Source organism: Nylanderia fulva, unplaced genomic scaffold (genome assembly GCF_048542155.1).
Source record: "Nylanderia fulva isolate GAGA-0341 unplaced genomic scaffold, ASM4854215v1 Scaffold6, whole genome shotgun sequence".
NCBI lineage: Eukaryota > Metazoa > Arthropoda > Insecta > Hymenoptera > Formicidae > Nylanderia > Nylanderia fulva.
In genome coordinates this window covers 5,513,145-5,530,919 of record NW_028190698.1, presented here as the reverse complement: position 1 = coordinate 5,530,919, position 17,775 = coordinate 5,513,145, and the positions used below count along the sequence as shown (strand labels likewise).

At 31.3% G+C, this 17,775-nt stretch overlaps 1 protein-coding gene and 1 long non-coding RNA gene across 2 annotated transcripts in view; both read left to right on the top strand.

The window, feature by feature from the left end:
• The window catches only part of LOC114940611 (Dpr-interacting protein kappa), a 178,376-nt gene that overhangs the window by 36,641 nt on the left and 123,960 nt on the right, over positions 1–17,775 (top strand). The window lies entirely within an intron of this gene.
• On the top strand, positions 2,251–4,251 carry LOC114940612 (uncharacterized). The gene is made up of 4 exons (XR_003821494.2): positions 2,251–2,543; positions 3,475–3,530; positions 3,610–3,749; positions 3,861–4,251. It is a non-coding gene; the product is annotated as an uncharacterized LOC114940612 (long non-coding RNA).

Genomic DNA, 17,775 nt, shown 5'->3' with positions numbered 1-17,775 from the left:
GTATATAATTATATATAAAGATAAACATATTTCACATATAATTTTACGATTATATATGTATAGTTATACAATTATTTATATATAATTATATATATAAAAAATTTTTCCTGGGACGATATATATATAAATTTATTTTATCATGATGTCGGTCAATACTTAGGCGTACATTTATCTTCTTTATGAAATCTTCTTTATCAATAAATATAATAAATAAATAAATAATTCGACTTACATTGACTACTCTTCGCCGGTCTCGGCGTACTCCTGGATTCTTGGCCGACAATATTTTCCCCGTAGGAAACTATAACCCTCTGCTGCATACAGAAACTGCCCTCATAGAAGAAGCTTCAAACACTTGCACTCGTGTTACTTTCTTCGTTCGCGACGCGCCGGGATTTTAATTATCACATTGTCGACATGCGTTTCGCTAAGACACCAAAATCACGAGGAGCGTATCGGTGTTATTCGCGCGCGAATATAAGTTCTCGCGTTTTACCGAAAGGCGTCGAAAGTGCAATAGCTAAAACCCGAGAAAAAGTAGCGCGAGTGCAAGTGTTTCGAAGCTTCTTCTACTCGACGAGGACAATTTTCGACGCATAGGTTGGTTTTCTACAGGAAAAATAGTGGCAGCGAGAAATCCGAGACCGAGTACGCCGAAGTCGAAGGAGAATAGTCGAATGTGAGTCGAATTATTCATTTCATTATTTATTGATAAAGAGATAGAAAAAATATATGCCTAAATATTGACCTAGATATCGGACGTCGAGATAAATTCAATATAGCACGTACGTTTACAATGTACTTTATTTGTGCGCATATAACACGAATTTGTAAATTAAAATCCGATTTCTATTCGGAGAAACGGGATAAAATTTACTTTTTTATTTATGAGAACGACCATTTTTATTTACAGATTCGTATTTTATGCGCACAAAAATACATAATATTGTAAAGTTTGAGCAAAATCAAAGAGAACGGAGTTCTCTTTCAATATATTATTTACCTTATATTATATGCAAATATATCGTCACTAGTTAACAATAGCAACAATCACGTAAATTAAATTTTATTTGACCGATTTAAACATTATTCAAGTAAGTATAATAATAAAATTCTTGAAAATAAATATTGTCTGCAAGTAATTGTTTGCAAGTAGTATCCAAAGTACAAGAGAAAAATATCGAGTGATTGTTATATTATACGCAGACAAGTGATTTTATATATAATTATATTATAATCATATAATTTTATATAATCATATATTCAAATATATATTAAAAAATGAAAAAGGAACAATTAATATTTTTTCTCTGTCTCAAAATATATAAAAAAATATATATATTACACAATATATAAAATTGATTACTATTACGAAGATAAACAAACCATTAATTTTACAACAGTAATAAAGAATTTAAATAATTATGAATTACTCACTTTACTTTGCTATGCTGTCATCTCTGATGCTCTTTTAGGTCTTCTTTTTTTGGTTTATTCTTCTGCTCTTTTATGACGCTCATATCATAGTATATATCTGTAAAAATATTGTTACGATCGCACGCGCACTAACCAATGGAATATGATAAACATGCGACATTTTGCATGACATTTCTAACGTAAGCATTGTACATTTTATTATAGCAGAACAATACGAAAGATACGATCCGTGCGGTCAAATTCAAGCATCATAAAAATGCAATTACACGAAACAAAAATTGCTAAATTACATATATTTTAGAGATTTTATTCTATATTGTATTATTTAATAAGTTAATAAATATATAAATTAAAATGAGAAAGAGAAAGAATTTGCAGCTTATAATAATAAAAAACGTAATTAAATTTGTCGACTGTTTAACAGACATAATTAATAGATATAATAATTAATAAATAGTTAAGTTTTATTATCGTTTTTTCGAAGCTTCTGATTCAACGCTTCATGTATTACATAATTTTGCGTCCGAATCCGAAATAATCGAGTAAAAACATTTAACATATAAACCGGTAAAAAATTAAGACGTGCGAGATATTTTTGTATAATAATTTTTATTTGTAACTTGCAAGATAATTATTAATCACGTACACTAATGACAGTAATTTACAATAACAGTGTTTATTTTATAGGAAATTAACAATTGCGAATTTTCAATAAAATAACGATGCGTAGCTTATACTATTGCTCACTCGAGCATCGCTATACGAATGACAATAAGACGACAGTTTTATCGACGCAGATAGTACGTGAAATATTTCGTAGTGGCAACAATAATATTGTATTCGACGTTTGTTTTGACAGCGCGTTAGCGCGCTACTGACACGTCATTGTAGTATTCTTGTCATTCGCGCGACGAAGCTCGAACGGAAAGGTCGGAGTAAGAGCGGCTCCGCATTCTCGTAATATTTATTTTATATAATTAGCGCGAGGAATACGAGGATTATTTCACGATTATATCAGGATTATATCACGATTATCGATCAACGACGTTTATTTATTGGTGCATATTTTTAGTGTGACTTTATTTGAAATAAACGATAAAAGAAAAGTAGGTGATTATTAATTTACTGTTTTATTTGCGACACGGATGAACGAATATTTTTATAACTATATTTATACTTTTAAAGATATCTCAAATGTTTCACTCAATTTAAATGTAACTTTTTCGAATTGAGGACGTGAGAATATGTAATATAAGATTCTCACTCATAAAAGAGGCATAATTTTTTATTTGACTGATAGAGCTTTTCGTCTTTCTCATCCAAGATTCCACAAGAATAATCTCGAATTAATAATAGAGATTTTAATTAATAACGGCTACCCAACAGATTTTATTTTTAAAACAATTTATGATAGCGATTAAAATATTTATTTAATAAAAGAGAAGAAATTATTAATGTGAATAAAAAAAATTTCTCGGATTCGACGTCAGATAATCAAATCTCGTTTTTTAATGTTCCATATGTCCGAAATTTCTCTGAAAGATTTAGAAACACAATACGGGGCACAAATGTTAAACTTTCTTATACTGGTTTAAACAAATTAAAACCATATATTAAAGTTCATAAAGATAAATTACCAAGATCCTCACACAATAATGTTGTTTACAAAATTTCGTGTTTTGATTGTGACGCTTCTTATATCGGACAAACAAAAAGACTATTGTCCACTCGTGTCAAAGAGCATAAAAATCATCGGTTGCAGGGACATAATTTTGATTGGGATAATGTGGAAATCCTGGATGAGGAACCTTTTTTGCATAAAAGATTTGTGTCGAAGATGTTATTCATTAGGAGACAAAAAAATGGCCTTAATAAGCAGGAGGATACCGAAAATCTGCATTCTACTTATATATCGATTTTGAAGAATATGCCAACCATTTAATTTTTTACTCGTATCGATGTGTTTGCTTAATTCTGTATTATTTTTGTTTTTGGGATATTCGTCTGCTTATTCTTTGACATTTAATTTAACTTTAGACTCTCGAACGTGACGGTCGTGCGTTGTTCTTTGACTTTTGGCGTGTGTTGGATTGGTGAGTCTCAGTTTCTTATCGTTTTAATTGGGTTATATTACTCAATTTATTTAAGTTTTGGACGTGTTTTTTTTTATAGCTTTGCTATGGGTAGCATTTCCACGCACTACTTCCGTCTTTCAACGACTGGAATCGATGAGAGGCTTGTCTTGCGACGCACGCCATTATGTTTGATTTTGCTATGACTGTATGAGTTTTATAATTTCTAATTTTTCCTATGTACGTATTCTGTTTTTATATCTAATTTTAGTCTGATAATTTTGATAATGTTAAGCGTAATGTTAAAACAACTTTTTATGTTACATACTTTGTTTATTTTTGTGTTGACAGTTACTGAAGATGATCCCAAGAAAGAATCGAAACGTTTAATTAAATTTCTTGTCTTAGTTTATTTTTGATTTATACCTTTTTATTGTTTTTACTTACGCTTTTACCACCTGCGTTGCGGCTCTTATTGGCTTATTATTGGATTTTTATTGTGTTTATTTTATCAGAGCCTTATATATTTTACTTCTTAGTTATTATTATAATATAAGAATTGTCAGATTTTCGAAAAAACCGTGATATGTCAATTGTTTATTCATTTGTTCTTTGCAAAAATTATTATAGGAATAGTCGATAAGTTGAACCTATTTTCTATTATTGTAGCCTGCAAATATTTTAAAAATTTTAATTTGTAAAATTTATAACATAAACTTATGAGATAAAATGCAATTGTTTTATAAGTATACGCTATTTAATAACAAAGATTCTTGCAACGATATTCGAATGCTGTGTGAGTGCATGCGTGTATATGCGTCTGTGTGTTGTTTGTGTGTGCGAACATACTTCTTATATTTCGTTCTCTTATTACGACATAATAAAATGCGTGTTGCTTACATAGGGAGTGCCGTATAAAGTGTCGTGTGATTGTCATATTCAGCTGATTAATGTACGTTCAATTATTTATAATTAATATTTTTGCAATTTAATGTGTCATGAAAAAAGAGCAATAAAGGATGAATAACACAAAAGGAGAAAAATGCCCAGAGATGCATCAGGCAACAGTGGAACACCCGTGCGGTGAACAATTTGTAACTTATTTAAATAATTTTATATAATACAATATAAACTTCGGCTCGTATAAAATTAAAATATGTAATAAATTAAAAGGCCAACTTAACGAGCTAATAAGATGTTAATTAAATTTTTTATTATATGTCATAAAATAATATTACAAATGATAAACGTTTTGGCTGTACGACAGTCTTTTTCAATATCATTATCGCTATGTTAATAAGTCAAGAATTAAATCGTTTGGTAAGACCAAACATATTATAAATATAAAATCTATCGGCTTATAATGTGAAAAACGCAGTATCAAATTTCATGCTTGTTGACTTGAGATAAATTAGAACAATTTTGAGATAAACGAAAAGACAATTAGGCACAAGAGTAAATGAACATAAGAATAATATCAGATTAGATTCTGCAAGACACTCGGTGGTTTCTGACCATATTGTAAAGTTTACACATACTTTTAATTGGAGCGAAACAAAAATCTTAGACTACGAAAAGAATTATTATAAAAGGTTGATAACGGAAATGATACACATTAAAGAAGAAAAAAACAGTATCAACTTAAAAAAGGACACCGAGCGTCTTGACGGTTCTTATTTTGATATTTTAGAAAAATTGTCTATGTCATCATAGCATAGAGGTATATATACAGCGCTCTGACATTGCGATTTACAGATATTGATTAGCTTCGCAAAAAGTACACATTGTGACAATGTTATTTAAAAAGAAATATTTTATCGTCTCGACACAGACGTAAGTAATCACTATTTTTTAAAAATCTAACATTTAATATTCGGGCTGACACATTAATTGTTTCACAGCATATTACATACTATAACATCATGAACTACAGAAATCTGATGTTCGAGAGTAGGCGATTTATCTCAAGTCAACAAGCATGAAATTTGATACTGCGTTTTTCACATTAGAAGCCGATAGATTTTATATTTATAATATGTTCGGTCTTACCAAACGATTTAATTCTTGACTTATTAACATAGCGATAATGATATTGAAAAAGACTGTCGTACAGCCGAAACGTTTATCATTTGTAATATTATTTTATGACATATAATAAAAAATTTAATTAACATCTTATTAGCTTGTTAAGTTGGCCTTTTAATTTATTACATATTTAAATAATTTTATTCAATTATTAATTAAATATTAATTTAATTAAAATTATTCAATAATTGTAAAACTATTTCTTCATATCTCTTTATTTCTGCGATTAATCTATTGTTATTAATATGTAATGAAATGCATATATAAAATATTCTGAATTTTATCCTAAAATATTTGCATTATAATAAATAATATTGTTTTATAAATATATGTATAAAAATAAATGTTTCGAATTATTTTACAAAAATTTAATTTTTCTTTCGGAAATTATATAATTTTTATTATTTAATATTACTAAATAATAGAGGAGAAATTCAATTGCAGACAATAATCAACATTGATTACTTTGGACACTGCTTTATAATTTGGATATATTTATTATTTTACAGATCAATGTACACAATAATTTCTCCGCTGCACATCATACTGGTGAGTGTTAAATTATTTTTTATTTTATAATCTTGAAAAATAATGATTTAAAAATTATGTTACATAACATTAAAAAAGTTTATTAAAATTTACTTTTTTTACAAAAAAGTTTTGTTTGTTTTATTAACGTCGAATTATAAACTGACGTCGTTTATAAACTGACTTTATCCAAATTTTAATTTTCACGAATATAATTTTTTTCCAAAAAGACTAGATTTAGAGTATACCTATATCTGCGACATTTATACACGTATTAAATCGTGACGAGTTAATCAATGCAATTTCAATAACAAAATAATAAGAAAAAGATCAATATTAACATTTTTATTGAAACAAGAAATAAAATAATATTTTTTAAAGCAGTTAGGAATTATATGTGCTAAACGTAAAAAAGTATTTAAAATTTTATTTATATACAGATATAAATATTAAAATTTATACATTTACAAGTTTTACATTGATTTATCGTTTGTGTCAAAAATTATGCAAGTACTACTTTTTAAGACTCTAAAGGTAAGAAAGAGTTAGTTTATTAATTATTAAGACAAAAGGGTTATATCTTCAAAACTCATTTGTTGTATGTATATACATACATCAAAAATTTATGACGATTCTTTATCTTGTGTCAAAAAATGTAAGTATTGTAACATTTTTTTAAAGATTTATGAATCTTTTTGTTATTGTTTACTAAGAATCAGATTCTAAAAATGGATATAAAAGACTTGTGAATTAATTGAAGAAATTATTTTTATACAATAGAGCTTTATAATGGGTTGCAAAAATAGTATATAATAAGAAAAAATTATACACAAAATTTAAAAAAAATTGGAAAAGGTTATATATAAGGAATATATATGTATATATATATATACCTACATGTTCAATCTTTTAAATTTTTGCTTTGTTGATAAATGCAAAATAATATTCTTCAACAGATATTGCATAACATATAAGAAGAGCAGTCAAGAATTTTTAAATATAGACACTTAATTATACAGTTAATAAGTTAATTGAAAATCTTAAAAAAATGTACATTATATTATGGAATCTTTCATTTATCATAACTTACATAATGTAAGTTTCTTAAATTTATTTTAATTTATATTTTGTCGTCATTTCTTAATATGACGTGCAAACGTAAATTTTTCTAAAAAATCGTAAAATTTAAGCGTAAGTACTACATTCTTTAAGAAGGTTTTGAACAAAATCTCTACTTAACCTTTTTAATGTCGCCGTGGCCTGCGTAAATTGTAGGTCGAATAATGAAAATATATACTTTTTCTATCTCCATCGACTTTCATCTTATCAAAATACCAAGAGAAATACGACCGCGCATTTTCCTTTCGGACTCAATTGCGTTTCGATAAATCGCTTTTGCCAACTCTCCAAATTTTCACTATCAAGAAGTATGTCAACAACATGTCAACATTCTTCGATGTGTATATATATTTATAATATTATTAAAGATTATATAATTTTGTTCCTTATTTTAAATATGACAGATATAATATTTGATCTATATGTTTACAAGGGATTGAAAAAGAAAATCTATGCATATATACATATACCTTACTATTTTCACATATAATTTTACAATAAGAATTATAAAACCAAATAATTTATTTATAAATGCATAAATACGTAAGACTTATGTCGACACATTCAAAAAGAGGTCGCACAATATCTCTGCACGAGAAAGACAATTCTGTTCGAACGACTTTAGAATTTGATAACAGGCATGCGAGCTGCTGGGGAACTTTTGAATGCACAGTTATTCCGCTGTCGAACTCTTATATCGAAACGCCAAGTTCGTTGTACTTCGTAAACTTTTCAATTCTCAGTAAAAGAAAGTAGCGACCCCGAGATTATACACTAGCAGAACTTTGAATTACTCTCAAATTGTTACTTTCATGATTATTGCATAAGTGTATCGTAAAGACTGTTCTGCATTAAATCGCAACGTGCATATTTTAACGAATTTTTTGCAAAGATTTATTTAAACTTTAAAAGAACCTAAAGAGACTTATATAAAAATGTTTCAAATGTTAACAAAATTTAAAGCTCAATTAAAAATTTAATAGTTTAAAAAAAAAATACATCTCTTTAGAAGTTTCGCTTCTCAAATAGTGAGGTAGAATTATGTTATTCAATTATATGAATTTTCCTCTTCTCTTTCTCTCTTTAATAATATAATTAGGAAAAAAATCACTCTTACTCGAGAAACTCTTTAATAATAAAAACGTAGTCACATTTCGGAAAGTTATTAAAAACAATTTTAAATTAATTTTTTTGGCAGCTTTATCATCGTAAATGCAATGCTGAAAAATTAGATTACTAAATGCGGAATAAAATAAAATATTACATCATTTCGCGCTTTATTATGATGTCGCTTTTATGCGGCGCGATGAAATTCCCAGAAGCCCCTCTGGCTTTAATTTAATAATTACAGCATTCGATACCGCCAACCTAAATCACAAACGTGGCTTTTACGTTATGCCAGGATATAACCGGCGGAGAGTTGCAACCTGAATCCAGCTGGAAGCAGCGCGGTGCGTGTTGCATGTAACACCCCGCGCAGGAATTAATAATGTAACCGCCGCTGTGCACCATGTTTCAAGCATGACGCGGAAAATTAGTCCGGCCTGCTGGTAGCTTTAGAAGATTTTTCACTCTTGGATGTAAGTACGTCTCAACGGAACGTGGTGCCGCAATTTATTTATCTTTCGTCTATGCACGAAATATTCACCTTGTGAGGGTTTATTTTACATGTAAACAATATATGTATATCTCATACTTAATGTTACCTATATATATATATAATATTATAAATCACGCGTTTCTTCCCGAATTTTGCGACATAAAACACACCCTGGATCTCATCATTTTTGTTCCCCTCTTTTGTTGCAATATAAATAAAATTAATATTTCTTTATACATGTTCATATATTTTTTTTATATTCAACATTATTGGAATATACATCTAATATTATTCCAGTTAATACAACTAGTGATAGATAAAAAGGCCAACTTATCGAGCAATTATTAGAGTTGTTCTGTCAAATAAAATTTATTCCATGTATAAACTAAACATAAAACATTATGTGAAAGCTACAAACATTCTATGCACAAACTTAAGCGAAAATTACAATCATTATAAAATAAACGTTTCAACCGCACGCGGTCTTCCTCAGTATTATATTACAGTAATTATTAAAAAATACAAATTTATAAGCAAGACAAGACAAGAAGATGACACAAGACAAGACCAACAATATAAAAAGACACTTTATTTCAAACTCAGAGTTTGAAATGGTTATATTATAATAATTGTAATTTTCGCTTAAGTTTGAGTATAAAATGTTTGTAGCTTTCATATGTTTTATGTTTAGTTTATACATGAAATAAATTTTATTTGACAGAACAACTCTAATAATTGCTCGATAAGTTAGCCTTTTTATCTATCACTAGTTGTATTTACAATATACGAGCGAAACTTTGCATTAATTGATTTTTTATTCCAGTTAGATTAATAAACACTAGATGCACTTTTTCTTCCGTGATGCGGACATAGATTTCAGAGTGAATAAATATTTTAAACATTTTCATTTCCCTCTTTCTTTTAAAACTAAACAGTTATTTTATCTATAATAATATTGTTACGTGCAAACGAGAAAAGTATTCGCAAAAAAGCGTTCTGGACGCAACTCCCTGGTCACAACTACGTGCGTTTGAAAATGATCATCTATCAGTGGACCCTCATTAACCGTCTCCTTGACGATAAAGGGCCACACGAGATAGCTTATCTCTGATGTCGTTTATTGTCCTCGCTCTCCACGCCGGCTGACCCATCGAGATCGTTTATTGGGGGCTCTTTTCCACCGAGTTTTCTTCGACCGGTGCTTCGTTCGTTCGTCCTGCGCTCTCCTTTTCTACCTCCCTTTATACATCCGGTCGGTCACGCTTGTTCCTCGGTCACGTATCTATTCTTTTTCCTCTCACGGGTCTGTGGGTCCTTTTCCGAGAAAACAACGACTTGGAGAGAAGGCGAAGACAGCAAGCCACTCGCCGATAGGGGAGAGACAGTGATAACAAGGGTCCAAGCATTCGTCGTGTGGGACTTTCGTGGGGTCGTTATAACCATAACGACACATTTCGCTATAGCACTTTTAGATTCGAGATTCGAAAACTTCGCTTCCTTCCGGTGATTTTTTTTCCCTTTCTCCCGCTATGACTTTTTTATCGTGGTTAAAATCGGCTTTCGCCACCACATGGGAGTGTAATCTCGCGAATCGATCGATGAGAGGCGATCGGCTATATATGCGCGTTATTGCGAATGGTTATCGGGTAAGATACAGCGGAAGCGAGGGTGGCTGTGAAAATCCGTGGGGAAACAAATCGGAGCCATCATTTTTAGACGCGATTTTGACGTATCGTAGTTCGTGCGCAGATTACGCATATAGAGTAATGCGTGCACTGAGCGCGATCGGGGATGAAGAATATACATCGTGAATTACTCAATCTAATTTGAGAAAGAGGAATGACCGAGCACGAAAAAGAAAAGAGAAAAAGAGAAATATATATATATATAGAGAGAGAGAGAGAGAAAGAGAGAGACCGCGGCATACGCCGGAATACGGTGCGTTCGTTAAGCCACGTACGTGACTTCGTTGTGCGTTGGCGTTTTTCGAGGAGGAAAAAGGCGACGGGGATGAGAGGCAGACGGACGGGGAAGCTCCCGCAAAATGCCCGAAGCGTGCAAAATATTATATATCTGTCGCCGCTGATTGGACGACGGGCTGGCGGGTCTGTAACGCGAGATACGTGCGCGGATCAAAGAATGCGCGCTACTGAATGTGCTGCTGTTTAAACGCGACCAAGTCTCGTTATAAATATGTATGCATATATACGTAGGCGCGGTCCGGGAGAACATCCGGACGAGACAAGGAAATATCGACGTCCGATTATAATCCACTCTCGGTGGCGTGAGATTCGGTTACCGCGACGAGAGCAGACGCTCGTGACGAGGGACCGGACCACTCGTTCGTACACGAGAGTGCCACGATGAATAATACATACAGTATGGACGTGCGCGATGACGTGTTCACTTTTGAAATGGTCTCCTAATAAAGGAATATCGCTTTACACGCTCTTGGAAATGGATTAACAGTTTTGTCACCTCCGCCATTCGCGGTATCTAATTATGCAACATATCATGTACTTTAATATCTTGCTTGCTGTTTAATATAGCGCGCTAAATCTAGGTTGTTTGTAAGAGAAATTGAGAAAAGCGTATGTATAATTGGATTAATCTTATTTTGAGACGAATAATCAGATATTTTATTAAATTGACAGAGAGAAAGAGTGAGGGAGTATTTCAATTTTTTTCAATTTTGTGGAAAGGATGATCCAAGGTCTGATGTAATTAATATGTTTTCTACGTTTAAATTAAAATATTACACACTTATATAAACAAATTCAATGTGTCTCAAGTTTTTACGATATACTAATAAATTAATTTTCTGCTAAATTATCATGAAAGAAGCATTGTGGCTTTCAGCCTCGCCAATATATTGATTAAGTTCGCGTGTTCGGAGATGCAACATCTCCGGGGAAATTTCTATTATTATTCCAAGTGTTACCTGATTGGTTCATATTAGGTAAAGTGATCGTCTTCGCGATACCTATTACATACACGTGAGATAGGATAGGTAAGATTAAAGTAGTTCGCGTTTGTCAACTTAATGTCGCGATGACATAAAATAAGCTGATCGATGGGTTTTGTGACGTTATGTTGAGTGATATTACTTTACGGAATAATGTCTCTAAGCATGTCGCGTAACAAACGTGATAATAATCATTAATATTTTTTTCTTAATTTGGCAGTATTTTTTTTACAATTATATTAGAGACAAAAATTTTTGTCAATTGCGCAAACAAAAAAAACAGAAATTTTAATTTCAAATACAAAGTGAATTTTTTGCTGATGCAAAATATGATGTTTTTGATTTCTTGCTTATTTTCCATATTTTTTATAAAAAATGCATTTGCTCGAATGTCTCTTTATTGTACATAATAAATGAAACCCTATAAATATTAACCGTATATATATTAAAAACAAGTTATTTTTCGGTTATATAATAATCTTATTACGCATTTTATATGTATAAACTTTATAAAAATAATTATTTATAAAACAAAAGTCACATCTGATATAAGTCGTCACATAGAGAATTATTCCATTTTTATTCTAATTTAATATTTTTTTTGGTATTATATATATTTATCTTATTTCAAAATTCTACAAACTCCTTAATTTTATATATAGCTGTGAAACAAGAATTTATGGCAATTTGATGTTATATCTTACATGTATTTTTAAAGCATATAATGCACTCTCGAATTTTTACTTTTTTTTTTTAAATTTCTCTCGTACACTCAAACTTTTCCGAAAGAGTTTATATAGTTAAATGGACGCGTACCGACATTAAATGAAAAGAAACGATACGACACGAAAACTCGCTTAACACAACAATGCAAAAGGAATCTCGCTCTCGCAATTGGAGAATCCACGCGTCGTTTACACAGCGTGTATTGCATGTTGCGTAGCGATTCAGAGAGACGCACATCGGGCGCGATATACGCAGTGAGCCGTTGAGTGCAGTGTTCACGCCGAAGAGAGTGAGTCAAATATGCGAAAAATACACTGTTTATCCGCGACAAAGAATCGTGCGAAATATAACGGCTGATTCGAGCGTATTGCACGCGGCCGAGCGCGATAATATCTCGATATATTTTTTCAACAACTAAAAACGCGCGGGAATGTTGCACGATTGAAGTGCACCGTTCATACAATAGCACATCTCCCAAATAAAATCCGTTCAAATTGGTGCATGAAAAGAACACCTCGCGCCGAGAAAATATGTTTATGGCTGTATATCTGTACTCTTTTTTTCACGCACTAATCGGAGAAATAAATGAGATATTTGATTCCCTAATTTTTCATAAATTCATGTTAAAAACTATATGCATGTCAAGACGTTTGTGGAAGCGTTTAAATAATCGAAAGCAGAAAAATTCGGAGAAACGAAATTGCGCGCTGTTTCGAGAGGTGGACGCGGACATTACTCAATTTTCGGCAGACAGCGCTCAGTTTGCCATAGATTTGATTTAAATCTATGGCAGCTGGGCGCACGTAATTTTGGTAAAAATCTGCGCGTCGACATCGGATGAAATACGTAAAAAATGATGAGTCGAAAATAGAGAGAAAGGGAAAAGGGAAGAATATAGCACGACGTAATTTGTAAACAAAATAAAGTTTAGGTATACTATCGGTATGTAGGACATAAAAATAATTTGAATGAAATATTAGCGTCTTTTCTCACCGTTCTAAGTACCGTGTCACGTGTTATTTTTCTCACGCTTTACTATCAAAAAGTATTACAAAGCAAATTTCGAATGTTACTTACATTTATTAATAAATTTAATAACAAGTCATAAAATGGGAAATTCGATTACCAATGATATTGAATCGTTTTGTCTTCAAATTACATTTATCAACTTTGTCACAGAGAAAGTAATGGATTCATATTAGAGCGTATTTTCTTTCACGTAATCCTTCATGTGCGTCATATTATTCAAACCAGTTATTAAACTTCTTTTTCCATTATATCTCCGTTGGCGATAGATGAAATGGATAAAGCCTATAAAGTAGAGACGCAGATGATGGAAACTCTACTCAATTTGCATCATAAATCAGGCTAATTTTACACTATTCAATGAATCTGTTAATGTATCTCTGATCAAATGTAATTTAATTTGCATTTCTCTTTCGACTAACAATAAATAAACCAAGAATAGAGAAAAAAAGAGAGAAAAGTAAGAGAATCTAAAAAAAACTTACATTAGAAATATAAATAGAATAGAATCGCTTACATAAATTCTATCGAAATTTGTAGTTTTATATTTATTTTCATAAACTGATTTTTATATATAAATGCATATTTTTTTTGTAAATTATTTTTTACATAAAGTAAAAGTAAGCTTAATAATTTAAAAAAAACTGATTTACACTATTTTTTATTCGGCAAATTTATTGCGCATAGACATATATAAGAGTACATCATAAATACAATCAATACTATATTTTCTTTATAGTAAACTTAAAATATATCTTTTATATTTTATTTTTATACTTTTATATTAAACTTGATTTTATTCTTGTTTCCTATTCGATTTCTTGGTTGTTAATTCTATTGATTTGTAAAATGTCAAATTAAATAACTCAACATAACATTAGGATTCGATCGTTGAACTGATATTTCTGGCATGTACGTGCTTAAAATTTTAAATCCGCGATTTAAAGCTTGATAAACTGTTATTTTTAAAATAAACTCAGGAAATACAAAAATACGATAGAATGCGTTTCGGAATATAATTTAATGATTTGAAGCCAGTTGATCGATGGATTGGTATTTAAAACTCGATACTTTGTTGATTGGTATGGATTGTTTGTCGATAGTTTTAAAATTTAAATAGCATTCGAATAACAAACTATCCTCATGCCGGATTAAATTGCCATCCGCTGTGTTTTCATACCGTTAGCGAAGTTAGAGTTACTTGTGCATTTGCGTGCGCAACGATAACCTACTTGTCTGGCCTTAAAGGGCCACTACTACTTGTCGCGCTCCATCCATTTCCACTTGAGCTTCGACGATCAACTTGTGCGCATCTCTTAACCGTATATATAGTGAATTTATAATAAGATAAGGCGCTCTGCGTCTTTATCACAAAGTTTTCTATTTCTTTTTTCTCCTTTAGGATTTTTTTCTGTCGTAGAGCGACCATGGATTACTTAGTTGTGTATACAATTCCTCGACTCAATAATTAATCCTAATAAATAAATCGAAGCGAAAACTCTCGAATCGCGACTCTGTCCGAGAAAACATTCTGTCTCGCTGTACGCAGTCGAATTTAAAAAAAATTTTTTTTTTTTTTTTTGCGTTTGTCGCCACCCCAACGCACTATAAAAAAAGTGCTGGTGTATGTACCTGCTTTCGATGCAAATGCAAAGTGTTTTGGTGGAGGGTGGTTCAAAGCGGTACGATGACGAATCGCGTGACTGCGCCAGCGGCTATTTTGCCATGACATGCCCGCGGAGGATTAGCCTCCGGCTAGGGTTCACGACGACCCTCGAAGAAGAAAGCCGAATCAGGCCGGGGAGACAGGACTTGCAGAGAGTCTCCTTTCTCTTGCCTCTTGCGCCAGGAACCGTTAGCCGTGACTTGTCAACCAACGCGTTCATCCCTCCAATATTTATGTTGTCGGCGTGACCATTTGGGCGGTTATTACGGCGACGCACGCAATTTTGCGGAGGAAGTCGACTGAAAGATACTCGGTCTCGCGATGAACACGGGGACATTCGCTCATGCATGCAAATGACTCGCGCGTTTGTTTGTAAGACGCGTTCGGGATATTTCCGTTGCGCGAATGTAGAAGCGACGAATATTTCTTTTTTTTCTATTTCAATTAGGGTTTCTTTGATATTATAAGTTTAGCAGAACACTGATATTAAGATGTGGCACAACTTAAACTTTTATTACTTGCATTTTACATCCATGACCCTCTTTCTTCTTGCAAACGGAAACTAATTTGCATTTATCGTTGCGCGATTTTTATATTGACGTTACGGACTTATCATGCTCATCTTTATGAATCTTGAATAATCTGCAAATTTGTGTCTAATCACGCGAATATATTTCTTTTGTTCAATATCAATATTATCAATATATTCTTTGACGTGTTAATTAAATTTATATGAATTCTTCTAAGATAATACAGGACAATTATTTGGTTATTGAATGTATACAAGTTGAGTGAACTTGAATGCAAAAGTTAGTTAATCAGTCACAATCGGAAAATTAATAAAATCGAATGATACGTATGGATTTTATTTTCTCATTGAAATTTCTATGATATTAATCTATAATTCTATATAAATGAAAAGCACCCGTTTTAATATTACAAATCATAATTGACATATGTAATTGTGTTAGTTGATATAATCACGATTGCGCGTTTTAAATTTGTAAAACGGAGAAAAGGTTTTATATTTACATCATTAAATTTCATCCAATGCAATACTGCGGTATATATCGTATACATTTTTTTTATTACTTTAGGAAATGAAAAAAATATCGAGAGATTTCTCTACGGGATGCTATATAATATTCAGATTAAGAAGACTCGATCTCGTAAATTAACTCAAAGTCGTCTCTGTGAAATATAATATTGTAAGCGTGAAACGGATTTTCATACCTTGGAAAACCAGAAAAACGATTATTAAATCATAATCCATCTTTTCGACGTAATCCGAAAGAGTTTTTCATATATAACATATAAATGATTTCCGTACGTTTTAAATATTATAAACATTATTAAATATAATTATTAAATATTAAATGAGATAACTTTTTAACTTCCAGAGTTCCTGGAACTTAACGCAATTAATTATAAAAAAACTTATATATTAACAAGATTCGGAACACTTTTAGATAAAATTGATATTTTTATTTGAGGTAAAACGAATTAAAATTGATAAATGAATACGATTAATCATAATACATTATAATACATAGTTATATCGTTCTACAGACAGATCATTATTCGCGTTAAATAAAGCCATAATTGGCCGGAAACATTAATAAAGCATATCAAAAGATACTATGCTTCTCGAAAACGAATATTTCGGTGAAAAGGAAAACTTATCCAATAGTTTTCCCAAGTGTTTTCATTCTTCTGTCGATGCCACGTATATCCGCAAAGTTATGAGAAATGTTTTTCGCGGCGATACCAAAATGATTTTATGAACATATAGGCACCTAATAATTTCGTCGTTCGGCTTCGTATACCTTAACTTGACTCGCGGCTAGTTCTGCCCGCAACAAGAGTAACGACGTCACCGTTAACAAAGGGCTTCTTTTCGCGCGTGTGGGCAGCCGAGGGAGAAGATTCAACAGATCGATTCGTAGACCGCAGGCTGGTAGAACTTTAACTAGAGGACTAGAGAGTGTGTATAAACTCAGCTCACGCAGTCGTCAAGCTACACAGCGAGCAACCACAATGAATAAAAGATGGTACTGTTAAGCTCAATTGAGAGTAGCTTCTCTAAACTGGAGCTTCTAACTTCTCTTTATCCCCGCAAGGTGATTCTTTATCCTATTGTAGAAATATCAATGCCGTTATAAAGTAATGCTATAAAGTTTTTCAACAATTTATCAAAAATTTATCTATTAGGTTTGAAAGAATAATCAATTATTATATTATTCGAGTAACTCTTTTAAATGAATTTTCTTTTCAATTAGACTTGTGTCTTTTAATTCTGTGTGTAATATATATATTTTTTTTTTTCTTAAAAAGTCTTATCTAACTCTCTGGATTTTTTATATTTATTGCAAAAGTACGGGCATATGCGTATTATCCCGAGAAAATTCTGATTTTAATTTCTATTCTTTTTTTAATTAAAATTAGGTTTGGATTAGATTAGAATTTTTCGAAGCGAAAAGGTCGGAATCCCTTTTCCACCCACACATGTTCTCTACAATAAAGTAAAACAATAAATACATCGTTTTTCCGT